Source organism: Phyllobates terribilis, unplaced genomic scaffold, assembly GCF_046119375.1.
Source record: "Phyllobates terribilis strain yellow unplaced genomic scaffold, ASM4611937v1 Scaffold_12__6_contigs__length_324123572, whole genome shotgun sequence".
Taxonomy (NCBI): Eukaryota; Metazoa; Chordata; class Amphibia; order Anura; family Dendrobatidae; genus Phyllobates; species Phyllobates terribilis.
Window position 1 is genome coordinate 29,990,010 of NW_027362772.1, and position 15,369 is coordinate 30,005,378.

General features: G+C 41.9%; 1 long non-coding RNA gene across 1 annotated transcript in view; it reads left to right on the top strand.

The window, feature by feature from the left end:
• The window catches only part of LOC141171982 (uncharacterized), a 152,065-nt gene that overhangs the window by 73,780 nt on the left and 62,916 nt on the right, over positions 1 to 15,369 (top strand). The window lies entirely within an intron of this gene.

Here is a 15,369-nt window from a genome sequence, read left to right on the forward strand (position 1 = left end):
ATCAGCAAATACATGATGATATTTCCTTTATTTTTTGAGTCTGAATTTTCAACTTTACTGTTTAGACTAAGACAGAATCCATCGAGTCACCACATAATCATCAAAGTCTATTTATTAGCATCTCAGGGTGGAGTCTTCTTGTCTTTGGTTTTGTTTTCAATGTTTTATTTATTGAAGGAAAAGAAATATCAGATAAATAACATACACACATTTTTCAATCAGAATCAAATCGCATAAAGAAAAGTGTACAACAAATTTTAAATATTTCAAATGTAGGTACATGGATTTGTCATGAAGATGGCAGCAAAACAAAGTAATACAGATGATGCAATTTGAATATACGATCAATGTATAACATAAAAGAGAGACGTAATTGTCTCAATATATAAGTAATGACAATATTAGTAAAACAAGGATAAGGATGTGTAAAAAAGAAGAGAATCAAAAAATCAACTGGGTAATGAGGAGAGAGAAAACTTGGATATAAAAGGGGGGACAGACAAGGTGGGAGGAATAGAATGAGAGGGGAAAGTGAAGAGGGGGGGAGTGGTCCAGTCACTGTATGAAGAAGTTAAAAATAAAAATAGCATATATTAAAATGTTGAGACGGTTTATGTGATAGAGGATAGGTAGGAGGCAGAGTTTCTAAATTTCTGCAAAGGAGTCCAACCCCAATGAAAGGAGGTGAGATTTTGCATTGACAAGGCTGCCAGTTGTTCAGTTGGGAATAATTGGTTGATTTTTAGAAGCAATTGCTTCTTGCTTGGTAAATCAGCTGTACGCCAAAGAGGTGGTATGAGCAGCTTACCCGCCGATAGAACAAAAGAGACTAATTTAGGTGGAAACTTTTTGTTCGATTTAATTGAGAGGTTTAAGAATATTTGTTGAGTGGTTAAGTTCAGGCATATGTGTAGTAATTCAAATAGGGTTTGAGCTATCATTTTCCAGAATCTTTGAATAACCGGGCAATTCCACCATATTTAGAAGTATGATCCTTTTTCTTTTTCACACCTCCAACAAAGGTCTGGGGTAGTAGAAAACTATTTATGAGTCTGGATGGTTGTTGTGTACCATTGAGAGATTATTTTATAGGAATTCTCTTGAACCTTGACACATTGTGAAGGACCATGTGAGAAATTGTATATTTGTTTGATTTGGGGATCAGTAAAAGAGATACCTAACTCTTTTCCCATTTTAACAAGAATGCTCTCTTCTGAGAAATAGCCTTCAAGAGTGAGATGTTATAGAGAGAAGAGAGGATTATCTTTGCCGGGTTTGTTTGTGCGCAAAGAGATTCATAAGCAGTGAGTGGTCTAGAGGTATCTCCCTTTATCAAGGCTTGATGAATTGCCTTTTTTAAGGATTCGTAATGGAGAAAATTAAAGTTGGACATTGTAGGCAAGGTTTTCATTTCTTGGAAGGTGACGAAGGAGCCATCCTTCAGTAATTGCTCTATTAAGGGGGAGGTTTCTATATGTCTTTCTGCAATAAGTGATTTGGGTTTTCCTAAGCTTGGGATGAGGAAGTCCAATGCTCGAGATAATGGAGATAGGAGGGGAGCTAAAGCGTCAGTGACTGTTAACCAATGTTTGACCATCGTGTGGGTTAGTTGGTTGTGAAATGTAATTTTATGTGTTAAAATGAGTTTAGACAGTATTATTCAATGCAGTGGTATAGGTGACATATGTTCTTCTATGGAGAGCCATAGCTTCTCCCCCGGTTTTCTGATCCAATTTGTAGTTCTGGAGAATATGGCGGCTTGGTAGTATTTATGGATATTGGGTACTCCCATACCGCCCGATCTCTTGGGGAGCAATAAAGCTAGAGAGTTCAATTTTGGTTGGTGTTTGTTCCAAATGTAATTAAAAAAGAGTGAGTTAATTTTGGATAAGTATATTTTGGACAGAGAAATGGGAAACATTTGAAAAAGTTAAATTAATTTGGGTAAAAGAACGCTTTTAATTAGGTTTTTTCTACCAAACCAAGAGAGATAAGGAGCCCTCCATTTCTTGATGTAGTCTGGGACTGTAACAAGAAGAGGTTTATAGTTAAGTTTAAATAAGTCTTTATAAGATGCACTAATCTTGATGCCCAAATAAGTGTTGACTTTCTGACTATCTGAATGGGAATTGGGTTTTAAAGTGGTTTATGGTGTGTATTGGTATGCTTTTTCCCAGTGCAGATTTGGAAAGATTTATTTTGAAGTTGGACAAGGAACCATATTTGTCTAGAATCTGCATAAGGGCCGGGATCCCTTTGTGGGGTTGTGTCATTGAGATGAGAAGGTCATCAGCGAAGCCCATGGTTTTATGGTGGATGCCATTGATATTGACCCCCACTATGTCCTCACATAAATTAATGGGTTTAATCAAGGGTTCCATCATCATAATAAATAAAAGTGGTGAAAGGGGGCGGCCTTGCCTTGTTCCATTATGAATGGTGAAAGGATTAGAGGGAATTGTTGATTTTAATTTTAGCTGAGGGATGAGAGTACTTTTGGAGTATTGCCGTTGTCACAACAGGAGAAAAATGAAAGCTATTAAGTGTGTCTTGTAAGAGGGTCCAGTCTACCCTGTCAAAAGCTTTCTCTGCATCGGTGCCTAAGAGCACCAGTGGAAGTTTATGGTGTATAAAGTACTGCAGCAATACTCCCTTCCCTTAATAAAACCAGTTTGATCTGGTGATATCAATTTTGGAAAAAATTCTGCTATACGTTTTGCCAGCATGCTAGAGTAAGTTTTGAGATCAACGTTTAATAAAGAAATCGGTCTGTAGTTACTACAACATTCAGGATCTTTACCTTCTTTATGTAAGAGGGTGATGTGGGCTTCAAGCGTTTGGGAAGGAAAGGATTCATCCTGGAGTACTCCATTGCACATATTGAGAAGGTGGGGTTTAAGTATCGAGGAGAAGGTCTTATAATATGTAATAGGGAGACCATCAGGGCCTGGTGCCTTCCCTTTGGGGCTATTTGACAGGATAGACCTAACCTAATTTTTAGCAAATGGCCTGGAAAGTGCTGCTTGTTGGTCCTTAGTAAGTTTTGGTAGTTTGAGTTTTGTTAAGAAGGATTGTATGTCTAAACGTTTCCTAGTTTTTTCTTGAGCATATTCGTCAGGAAAAAGGTTATATAGATTTGAATAGTATTTTAAGAATTCTGATGTTATGTTGTGATCTGTTGTACGGTGGCCGCTGGAGGTTTTCAGAGTATGAGTATAGGTTGCCTAATTGTAATTAAGGACATCATCAATTTGGAAGCCTTATCACCATGTACAAACATGCGATTTTTCCAGTTAAGGTATTGTTTAGCAGATTGCTTATTTAATAAGTCTTTTAGTTGTTGGCATTTAGCTGTAAGTGCTTCCAAAGTTTGATGCAGCAGAGTTCTTTTGTATTGTGTTTTTAGATCTGCTATTTCCTTGTAAAGGGTTTGTGTATGTTTTTTACATTGTTTGTTTATGTAGGACGACATGGAAATCAGTTCTTCTCTGATCACTGATTTGTGAGCTTCCCATAAGGTTGAGAATTTGATTTCTGGTGTTGCATTGATTTAGAAGAAATCAGTTAGGGTGGTTTGGATGCGCTTTTTATTGACGTCAGACAGTAAGATTGATTTGTTCAATCTCCATGTGCAGTGGATAGAATGGGGTCAAACTGAGACTACTGAATGGTCAGAATGAACCGAAGGAAGTATTTCTGATTTAATGGTTGGTGAAAGGAGAGACTTGGGTAGGAAAACATAGTCTATCCTATGATAGGAATTAAGAGCGATAGAGAAAAAAGTATAGTCTAGCTCAGTGGGATGACAAAATCTCCATATGTCAATGAGTGAGAGTGTATGTAGAGATTTTTTTAGGTCCCTGAGGGAGATATGACCTTTTTTTGGAGAGGAGTCCAGAGAAGGCTCCAGAGGAGTGTTAAAGTCCCCTCCACTAATTGGAGTGTCGTCAATAAAGGCCCGAAATTTGTTTAATTTGGATAATATCCATCTGATCTGCTTCTTGTTAGGGGCGTATAAATTACCAATCATAACCAAGGATCCTGCTAAGAGGCCCTTCACAAATATAAAGTGTCCCTCAGGGTCAAATAAAGATTCGCTTAGTATAAAGTGTATCTTTAGCAAAAGCTATCGAAACACCTATAGAACCTTACTGGGGTGAAGTAGCATGGTGCCATTGGTTGAAATGAGCTTTTTCAAAGGAGTGTAGTTTCCCTGTTTGGAAATGGGTTTCTTGAAGAAGAAGTATGTCAAAATTTTCTTTTCTGAATCTAGCCAATGTTTGGGATCTTGGAATAGGTGAGTTAAACCATGTGTGTTGAAATTTGCTAATTTGAATGTTTCTTGTTTAGCTACCATGGTTAAAGGGGATGTGGTGGAGAACAATTATACTTATTGTCAGTTGAGTTGGACCAAGGAGTGGGTTGAGTCATTGGGAAAAAAGAGGGGAAAAAAGACATTCATTAGAACAATGGAATTAGTGATAGAACAAAAAACAGTTGTAGTTACATGTAACAACAACGTTAACCAGTAAAGCTAGAGGGGGAAAAGGGAGGTTTTAAGCATAAAGGGGAACATGATGGTGCCACAGAGGTATGCTCTGTAGATCTTGGGAAAAATCCGGGTCTCCTATGGGACTAACCGCACCACATCTCTTCAACATGAAGGTAACTATGGCGGTAAAAAAAAAGGCCCACAGGTGAGAGAGGTCTAATTAGTATGTTGAAATACAGAGTTAGGAATCAAACTAGGCAAATTACAAATAACAAAAGTACAGTCTCAGAAACGCTTTCTGTTTGAATGGGTAAGAGAAAAAGAAAAAATAGACAACAAATTTTTAGGTTAACCCCTTAAGCCCCGCGGGTGGTTTGCACGTTAATGACCGGGCCAATTTTTACAATTCTGACCACTGTCACTTTGAGGTAATTACTCTGGAACGCTTCAACGGATCCCCCTGATTCTGAGACTGTTTTTTCGTGACATATTGTACTTCATGATTGTGGAAAAATTTCTTCGATATCACTTGCGTTTATTTGTGAAAAAAACGGAAATTTGGCGAAAATTTTGAACATTTTGCAATTTTCAAAATTTGAATTTTTAAGCCCTGAAATCAGAGCGATATGTCACACAAAAGAGTTAATAAATAACATTTCCCACATGTCTACTTTACATCAGTACAATTTTGGAACCAAAATTTTTTTTTGTTAGGGCGCTATAAGGGTTAAAAGTTGACCAGCGATTTCTCATTTTTCCAACAAAATTTCTAAAACCATTTTTTTAGGGACCACATCACATTTGAAGTCACTTGGAGAGGTCTTTATGACAGAAAATACCCAAAAGTGACACCATTCTAAAAACTGCACCCCTCAAGGTGCTCAAAACCACATTCAAGAACTTTATTAACCCTTCAGGTGCTTCACAGGAATTTTTTGAATGTGGAAGAAAAAAATGAACATTTAACTTTTTTCACAAAAATGTTACTTTAGACCCAATTTTTTTTATTTTCACAGGGGTAGCAAGAAAAAATGGACCACAAAATTTGTTGTGCAATTTCCACTGGGCACGCAGATACCCAATATTTGGGGAAAAAACACTGTTTGGGCGCACAGCAGGGCTCGGAAGGGAAGGAGCGCCATTTGACTTTTTGATTGTAAAATTTGCTTGAATAATTAGCGGACGCCATGTTCTGTTTGGAGAGCCCCTGTGTGCCCAAACTTTGGAGCTCCCCTACAAGTGACACCATTTTGGAAACTAGACCCCCCAAGGCACCTTTATAGATGCATAGTGAGCACTTGGAACCCCCAGGTGCTTCACAAATTGATTCGTAAAACTTAAAAAGTGAAAAAAAAAAAACTTTTTCATTTTTACGAATCAATTTGTGAAGCACCTAGGGGTTCCAAGTGCTCACTATGCATCTAGATAGGTGCCTTGAGGGGTCTAGTTTCCAAAATGGGGTCACTTGTGGGGGAGCTCCAATGTTTGGGCACACAGGGACTCTCTAAATACAACATGGTATCCGCTAACAAATTGAATGGAAAATCGGCTCAAATTGTTAGCGGACACCACATTGCGTTTGGAGAGCCCCTCTGTGCCCAAACTTTGGAGCTCCCCCACAAGTGACCCCATTTTGGAAACTAGACCCCCCAAGGCACCTATCTAGATGCATAGTAAGCACTTGGAACCCCCAGGTGTTTCACAAATTGATTCGTAAAAATGAAAAAGTGAAAAAAAAACCACTTTTTCATTTTTATGAATCAATTTGTGAAGCACCTGGGGTTCCAAGTGATCACTATGCATCTAGAAAGGTGCCTTGGGGGGTCTAGTTTCCAAAATGGGGTCACTTGTGGGGGAGCTCCAATGTTTGGGCACACAGGGACTCTCCAAATGCAACATGATATCCGCTAACAATTTGAGCCGACAATTTGTTAGCGGATATCATGTTGCATTTGGAGAGTCCCTGTGTGCCCAAACATTGGAGCTCCCCCACAAGTGACCCCATTTTGGAAACTAGACCCCCCAAGGCACCTATCTAGATTCATAGTGAGCACTTGGAACCCCAGGTGCTTCACAAATTGATTCATAAAAATGAAAAAGTGTTTTTTTTTTCACTTTTTCATTTTTACGAATCAATTTGTGAAGCACCTGGGGGTTCCAAGTGCTCACTATGCATCTAGATAGGTGCCTTGGGGGGTCTAGTTTCCAAAATGGGGTCACTTGTGGGGGAGCTCCAATGTTTGGGCACACAGGGGCTCTCCAAACGCAACATGGCGTCCGCTAACAATTTGAGCCGATTTTCCATTCAATTTGTTAGCGGACACCATGTCGCGTTTGGAGAGCCCGTGATGTGCCTAAACAGTGGAGCTCCCCCACAAGTGTCCCCATTTTGGAAACTATACCCCTCAAGGATTTTATTAAGGTGTATAGTGAACATTTTGAACCCAGAGGTACGGCACAGAATTTGTTTACATTAGGTCATCATATTGAATAAGTTGTCATTATTCTTGAGCGCAAGTGCTCGCTACTTGAGTTTGCATCGGGTACTCAGGTATGCACCATGTACAGCGTGTGCTTGAGTGACATGCTCGAGTCCCTGCTCCGCATGTTTCACGGTTATTAGACACCCAAAAAAAAACATGCGGGGATCGCTCGTGCATGGCAGGCAATCCCCGTAAAGTTTTTTGGCCGCGAAGCATATGGGGCAGAGACTCGAGCATGTCACTCAAATACCCACGATACTCAATGCATACCAGAGCACCCGATGCAAACTCAAGTAGCGAGCACTTGCTCTCAACACTAGTCGCCATATCGTCATCTTTTTTTCTTACTTTTAAAAAAAATCCCAACCCCAGCCCTAACCCTAGCACAACCCTAGCCCTAGCACAACCCTAGCCCTAGCACAACCCTAGCCCTAGCACAACCCTAGCCCCAGCACAACCCTAGCCCCAGCACAACCCTAGCCCCAGCACAACCCTAGCCCCAAACCCAGCCCTAACCCTAGCCCAATCCTAACCCAAGAATTTATTTTTGACGCCGTTCCTTGTGCGGTATAAGTGATTAGACGACTTTATTCTTCGGGTCGGTGTGATTACAGCAATGCCAGAATCATATGGGGTTTTTATGACTGACAGCTGTCACACACCTAAAGACGCATTTTTTGTAAAATCTAGTTTTTGCATCGCCATATTTTGAGAGCTATAATTTTTCCAGATTTTGGCAGACAGTCATGTGACGGCTCATTTTTTGCGGGATGACTTGATGTTGTTATTGGTGCCATTTTCAGGCACGTGACATTTTTTGATCGCTTTCTATTCCGATTTTTGGGAGGCAGAATAAACAAAAACCAACAATTCAGGAATTGTTTTTTTTTTTTTTTTTATTCTGTTCCGCGTGTGGTAAAATTGATGAGGTAGCTTTATTCTTCGGGTCAGTACGTTTACAGCGGTACCACATTTGTATAATTTTTCTATGTTTTGGCGCTTATACACAATAAAAGCTATTTTATAGAAAAAAATATTTTTTAGCATTGCTTTATTCTGAGAGCTATAACTTTTTTATTTTTTGGCTGATGGAGCTGTATGGCGGCTTGTTTTTTGCGGGACAAGATGACGTTTTCAGCTGTATCATTTGTATTTATATGCGTCTTTTTTATCGCGTGTTATTCCACTTTTTGTTTGGCGGTATGGTGATAAAGCATTGTTTTTTGCTTTTTTTTTTTTTTTTTTTTTTTACCGTGTTCACTGAAGGGGTTAACTAGTGGGACAGTTTTATAGGTCAGGTTGTTCCGGACGCGGCGATACCAAATATGTGTACTTTTATTGTTTTTTTTTATTTTTTTTATAATAATATTTATTGATGGGTACATTATATTTTTATTTTTGGTGTATTATTTTTTTTATTTTTTTTATAATATTTTTGCACATTTTTTTTTTTGCACTTTCAGACAGTTTGTACACTTTATTACTTTGTCCCACTCTGGGACTTTCACTTTTTTTTTTCTGATCGCCTGCATGGCACAGGAATGGAGCACCATCCCTATGCCATGAAGGCTGTCAGAAGTGCACAATGTGAAGATTGCTTGGAGATGCACTGCGCATGTCCAAGCAATCTTCCTGCTCTCTGGTGACCCGGATGTTGTCATGACGACATCGTGTCGTCATGGCAACACCCAGGAAGCCGCTGCAGACTGCGCTGGAAGCTGGAAGAGGAGGTGAGTATCGCCGATCACCTCCCCTTGCCCCCGCAATGCCGCGATCGATTTCGATCGACTTCTATCGCAGCATAGCGGGGGTTAATGTGCTGGGAGCGGTGCAGGACCGCTCCCTGCACATAGTACCGGGTGTCAGCTGTGACAATCAGCTGACACCCGGCGGCGATCGCGCCCGCACAGCCTGTGTGCGGGCGCGATCGCGATGACGTACTAATACGGGTCTGGGTCTTAAGTCCCAGGGCACAGACGCGTATTAGTACGTCAGATGTTATTAAGGGGTTAATACCAAAAAATTTTCAAAACAAGGTTGGAATTAGTCTTGAGCGAGCACTAAAATGCTTGGGTGCTCGAAGCTCGGGCCGAGCTCACTGTGATAATCGGGTGCTCAACCCGAGCAACGAGCCCAATGTTAGACTATGGAAGACACGAGCATTTTTGCTGCGGCACCCCCAGCAGTCTGTAGAAAGCCTAAAAAGTGCACAAAACGATAGTGACAGTGCTCAAATGACAAGGGGACAGCATTGGGATCGCCCCAGGAAGCATTTCTGACCCCCAGGTCACTGCTGTCAACAATGTGGTCAGAGGTATTAAGCCATTTTTACGGACTCACAATAAAACGTTCAAAAACTAAAATGTAACGGTTTTCCTGTGAAATATGTTAAGGAACATCCATTCCAGGGTAAAGACTTGTGTATAAGGTAAAGTAAATAACCAAAAACAAAAATACTCCTCCACACCTTGGGCTATATTCACAAGTAGCATTTTTTATGAGTTTTTGCACTTTTGTATTGCTATCAACCATGTCAAATGCATTCACCGGGAAATGTAATTTTAACATTTTACAACCTTATCTGACCATATGCTGTATGACACATGCATACAGTGCTGAAAAGATATGGGAACAGCATGTGGAAGACCCCTGGAAGCATCTCTGACACCCAGGTCACTGCCTAAAAGTGTGCCCATCAGAAGTGATCCTTTCCGCATCAGAAGATGCAGACTTGCAACTATCCCCGTGCAAGTCCTTGTCCCAGGGCAGTGTTCAATTGTACCTTCCCCATTCCTTGCAATGCAAGCGCAAATATGCAGCCAACCACCCACCCACCCGGAGGCTGCAATACTATACTGCTAGCTTGCACTTGAAATGGGGCCTTTTAGTTTGGAGGAGGCCAAAGCTGGCCACTAACTCATGGCTGCGTCGGAGGCGAGGTCTCCATACTCAGTCCCCAGCCCCACACTTTTCTTAGCCTGGCCTGCTTTAGGGCAGCATTGGACAAGCCCACTAGACAACCAGAGACTCCTCTGGTGGGCACTGGCTTCTCCATCAGGGGAGTTGAGAGTGCCAATGTGAGGAGCATGATGAAGATGATAGAAGTTAGCATCTGCCTTGTTTTCTTGGAATGCAAGCGTAAGTGTGTAGCCTTGCACCCACCCCCAGGCTGCAATACCATACTGCTAGCTTGCACTTGAAATGGGGCCTTTAGTTTGGAGGAGGCCAAAGCTGGCCACTACCTCATGGCTGCTTTGGCAGCGAGGTCTCCATACTCAGTCCCCAGCCGCCACTATATGTCCCGGTTACCTTCCTCTCACTTTTCTTAGCCTGGCCTGCTTTAGGGCAGCATTGGACGAGCCGTCCAGACAACCAGACTCCTCCTATGGGCCCTGGCTTCTCCATCAGGCGAGTTAATAGTGCCAAGGTGAGGAGCATGATGATGATGGTAGAAGTTAGCATCTGCTTTTTTTCTTGGAATGCAAGCGTAAGTGTGCAGCCCGCCACCCACCCACCCCAGGCTGCAATACCATACTGCTAGCTTGCTTGCACTTGAAATGAGGCCTTATAAGCTTGTGGAGGCAGACGCTGGCCACCATTTCTTGGCTGCGTTGGCGGCCTAGTATCCATATTCAGTCCCCCGCCGCTCGGAGGCCGGGTGTACACAATCGGTCCCCAGCCGCCAGGGGGCGGCCGGGTCTCCATACTTGGTCCCCAGCTGCCCTCATTTGTCCTGGTGTGCCTTATACACAAGCGCGCATACCAAAACATTACCTGTGCCCTCCCCAGTGCATTTAGTGGGAAGGACAGCTTAACCACAAACACGTGGACAAATGAATGTGGCCAGGGATGGTCCATCTCACTGATGCCTTCACACTGGGCTAATATTGTGGAAGCCAGGACACAGTTGGACACTGGGATGCAACATGTCCTCCAGACATAGAGGATTGTGGGTCCTGGGTCAATCAGGCTTCAACACAAAGTTCAGAAGGTAGACAGAAGCAGTGGTCGGCCTCCTACACAATGAGTAAATTATTCATGATCATGAGGCCATCCATCTCCTTAGCTTTCTGTTCCTTGGAATGCAAGCGCATGTATGTAGTAGTGGCTAGGCCTGAGGTGGTCAGCGTTTTGGCGCATATCCTACCTCCTCCGAGGATTGCTGGATGTTTTCCTGCTACTTTCCCAATTCTATGACTCCCGTTAAAACAAAGCTTCAGGTGATGAATGATGGATGAGGTGGTGGCAAAGGAGAAAGAGCAGGAGGAACAGGGACCATTCACATCAATATCAGGCCAGTCAATCACACATGTCTTGTAGGATATGTTTCTGTACCAAAAGGAGCGGTTCAGCTACACAGTTATAGGGCATACAGTGCAATGTCTAACAAAAATTTTGAGGCACTCCAATGCCCTTGGAAGTGACATGGAGGTCAGAGGGCCTTAACTAAACCGTTTTTTACATTTATAGCAACTTGGTCTCCTGTACACTGTTGGCCTAAGCAGTGAATGGAAAGCTTTCCAAAAATTATGAGGAACTGCAATGCTCCTTGAAACAGACGTGGATTACAGTGTACTAAAAACCTTCTACCCATTATTGGTGAGTGGGTCTTCCTTAGTGTTTGCATATGCATTGAAAAGCAAAAGCTGACTAAAATTAAGAGGAAATGCAATGCCCATTGGAAGAGTCGTGGAGGTTAGAGGTAATTAAAAACAACATTTCAATGCCCCTCGGAAGAGCCGTGGAGTTCAGAGTGGTTTAACAAGATGGTTTTAATGCCCCTTGGAAGGGATGTGGAGGTCACAGTAGCTTAACAAGATGGTTTAAATGCCCCTTGGAAGAGACGTGGAGTTCAGAGTGGTTTAACAAGCCGGTTTTAATGCCCCTTACAAGAGACGTGGAATAAAAAGACAATTTCAATGCCCCTTGGAAGAGTGGTGGATGTCCCAGTCGAATAAAAAGACAATATCAATGCCCCTTGGAAGAGTGGTGGAGGTCCCAGTGGAATAAAAAGACAATATCAATGACCCTTGGAAGAGACGTGGAGGTCACAGCAGCTTAATAAGACGAATTTAATGCCACTTGGAAGAGACTTGGAGTACAGAGTGGTTTAACAGGACGGTTTTAATGCCCATTGGAAGAGACGTGGAGTTCAGAGTGCATTAACAAGATGGTTTTAATGCCCCTTGGAAGAGTGGTGGAGGTCCCAGTAAAATAAAAAGACAATATCAATGCCCCTTGGAAGATTGGTGGAGGTTACAGTGGAATAAAAAGACAATATCAATGCCCCTTGGAAGAGTGGTGGAGGTCGCAGTGGAATAAAAATACAATATCAATGCCCCTTGGAAGAGTGGTGGAGGTCGCAGTGGAATAAAAATGCAATATCAATGCCCCTTGGAAGAGTGTTGGAGGTCCCAGTAGAATAAAAAGACAATATCAATGACCCTTGGAAAAGATGTGGAGGTCACAGTAGCTTAGCAAGGTGATTTTAATGCCCCTTGGAAGAGGCGTGGAGTTCAGAGTGGTTTAACAAGATGGTCTTAATGCCCCTTGGAAGAGACGTGGAGGTCACAGTAGCTAAAGAAGATGGTTTTAATGCCCCTTGGAAGAGACGTGGAGGTCCCAGTGGAATAAAAAGGCAATATCAATGCCCCTTGGAAGAGTGGTGGAGGTTGCAGAGGAATAAAAATACAATATCAATGCCCCTTGGAAGAGTGGTGGAGGTCCCAGTGGAATAAAAAGACAATATCAATGAAACTTGGAAGAGATGTGGAGGTCACAGTAACTTAACAAGACGGTTTTTATTCCCCTTGGAAGAGGCATGGAGGTTACAGTGGAATAAAAAGACAATATTAATGCCCCTTGGAAGAGGCATGGAGATCACAGTGGAATAAAAAGACAATATCAATGACCCTTGGAAGAGACGTGGAGGTCACAGTAGCTTAACAAGACAATTTTAATACCTCTTACAAGAGCCATGCAGTACAGCATATTAAAAACATTATTCCCATTATTAGGGAGTGGGTCTCCCATAGTCTTTGCCTATGCCTTCCAAGCAAAAGCTGCCAAAAATTAGGACGGAGGAACTTTCAATGCCCCTTACAAGAGCCATGCAGTACAGCATATTAAAAACATTATTCCCATTACTGGGGAGTGGGTCTCCCATAGTCTTTGCCTATGCCTTCCAAGCAAAAGCTGCCAAAAATTAGGACGGAGGAACTTGCAATGCTGGCAACACGGACCACAGTCACCCTGGTGGTATAGTGGTGGTGGAAGCTGAGGATAAGGAGAAGAGCAAAAAACAGCTGAAATGAGGAAGGGTATACCCATGTGTGGGTGTGAAGCGGTGCATGGGAATACACCTCCCGAAATAACACAGTGGATTTGAGTTTATGTTACTCTGCTGTCATTTGGTGGTGATGAGTAGTCTGGCCCAATCCATCCCTTGTTCATTTTGATAAGGGTCAGCTTGTCAGCATTGTCAGTTGACAGGCGAGTGCGCTTATCAGTTATAATTCCACCAGTGGCACTAAAAACACGCTCTGATAATGCGCTAGCGGCAGGGCAGGCCAGGACCTCCAAGGCGTACAGAGTAGAGATGAGCGGTGTTCGACTCAAACTGTTTGCCAATCTCAAATTCGAGCTGTTTTGGGCGGTGTTCGAGCCATTTGGCGAACACGAACAATTTGAAAAAAATTTGGCTGTTCGAGGTTATGTTCGATAACTGTAGGTGCACCAAAATCATAACTGGATTTTTTCTCAATAATGCTGAGAATTAATGTTAATACGCAGTTTGAGTGTACAGCGGGGCAGGGGGAGGGGCAGGGGATGGATCTCTGCAGAAATAATGAAGATCTCCATTTTTTTTTCTCTTTCCCACATTTACAGTGAGGAGGTGCAATCTGTCAGCCTATCTGGAGCGCACACACAGAGAGAACTACTTTTTTTCACACAAGCAAGGGCATGTGTCATTGGCAGTGTATGTCACATGTCCTTGCCCTATAAGACCCAGCCATTTTCCCCGTTGCAACCATTTTCTCACTGCTGCAGCTGCGTGTTAGACGGCACCACTGTTGCTGTGTGCGCTATACTTTCAGTGTTAATTTCAAGCCAATTTTCGCACAAATCTACAGATAGCTTGAGAGTAGGGAATAGTTGTGATTGCAGTCCTTTTGAGGACAAGGTTACATCATTTCCTACGACTTTTATCAGGCAGGTCTGTGCTCTTAAATAGAAAGGTTGGGAGTAAAGTCTAATTGTAATTGGAGTCCTTTTGAGGGCTAGGTTACATCAGTTCCTATCACTTTTATCAGGCAGGTCTGAGCCAGTGTTGTGCAAGTTTTTTTCACAGCATTTGGCTAAATCTAGCTAAGCAAATCCTTTTTGGCTTATTGCAGTGTGTGTTAGTCAGTGGAGTAGCCTATCTGTGTTGCAAGCTACACCACCTGTGTATAGAATACAATTTTTTTTTACTGCACCTAGCCAAGCAAAACCTTTTGGGCATAGCATCATTCTATTAGTCCATCTATACTAACCTCCACCAGGCTGCAAATTCAATATAATTTTTACCTGCATCTAGCTCTGAAAAAATATTTGGGCTTCGGCTTGTAGCAGTGTGTGGACTTGTTCTATTAGTCAATCTATACTAAACTCCACCAGGTTGCAAATTCAATATAATTTTTATCTGCATCCAGCTCTGAAAAAATATTTGGGCTTCGGCTTGTAACAGTGTGTGGGACTTGTTCTATTAGTCCATCTATACTAATCTCCACCAGGTTGCAAATTCAATATAATTTTTATCTGCATCTAGCTCTGAAAAAATATGTGGACTTCGGCTTGTAGCAGTGTGTGGGACTTGTTCTATTAGTCCATCTATATTAACCTCCAACAGGTTGCAAATTCAATATAATTTTATCTGCATCCAGCTCTGAAAAAATATTTGGGCTTGTAGCAGTGTGTGGGACTTGTTCTATTAGTCCATCTATACTAATCTCCACCAGGTTGCAAATTCAAAATAATTTTTATCTGCATCTTGGTCTGAAAAAATATTTGGGCTTCGGCATGTAGCAGTGTGTGGGACTTGTTCTATTAGTCCATCTATACTAACCTCCACCAGGTTGCAAATTCAAAATAATTTTTAGCTGCATCTAGCCCGGAAAATAATTTTGGGCTTAGTAGCAGTGTGTGGTACTCATTCTATTAGGCCATCTATACTAAGCTCCACCAGCTTTGAAATTACTAATAATTTTTAGCTGCATCTTGCCTGGAAAATAATTTTGGGCATAGTAGCAGTGTGTGGTACTCATTGTATTAGGCCATCTATACAAAGCTCCACCAGCTTTGAAATTAATAAAAAATTTAAGCTGCATCTAGCCTGGAAAAAATTTTTTCTTC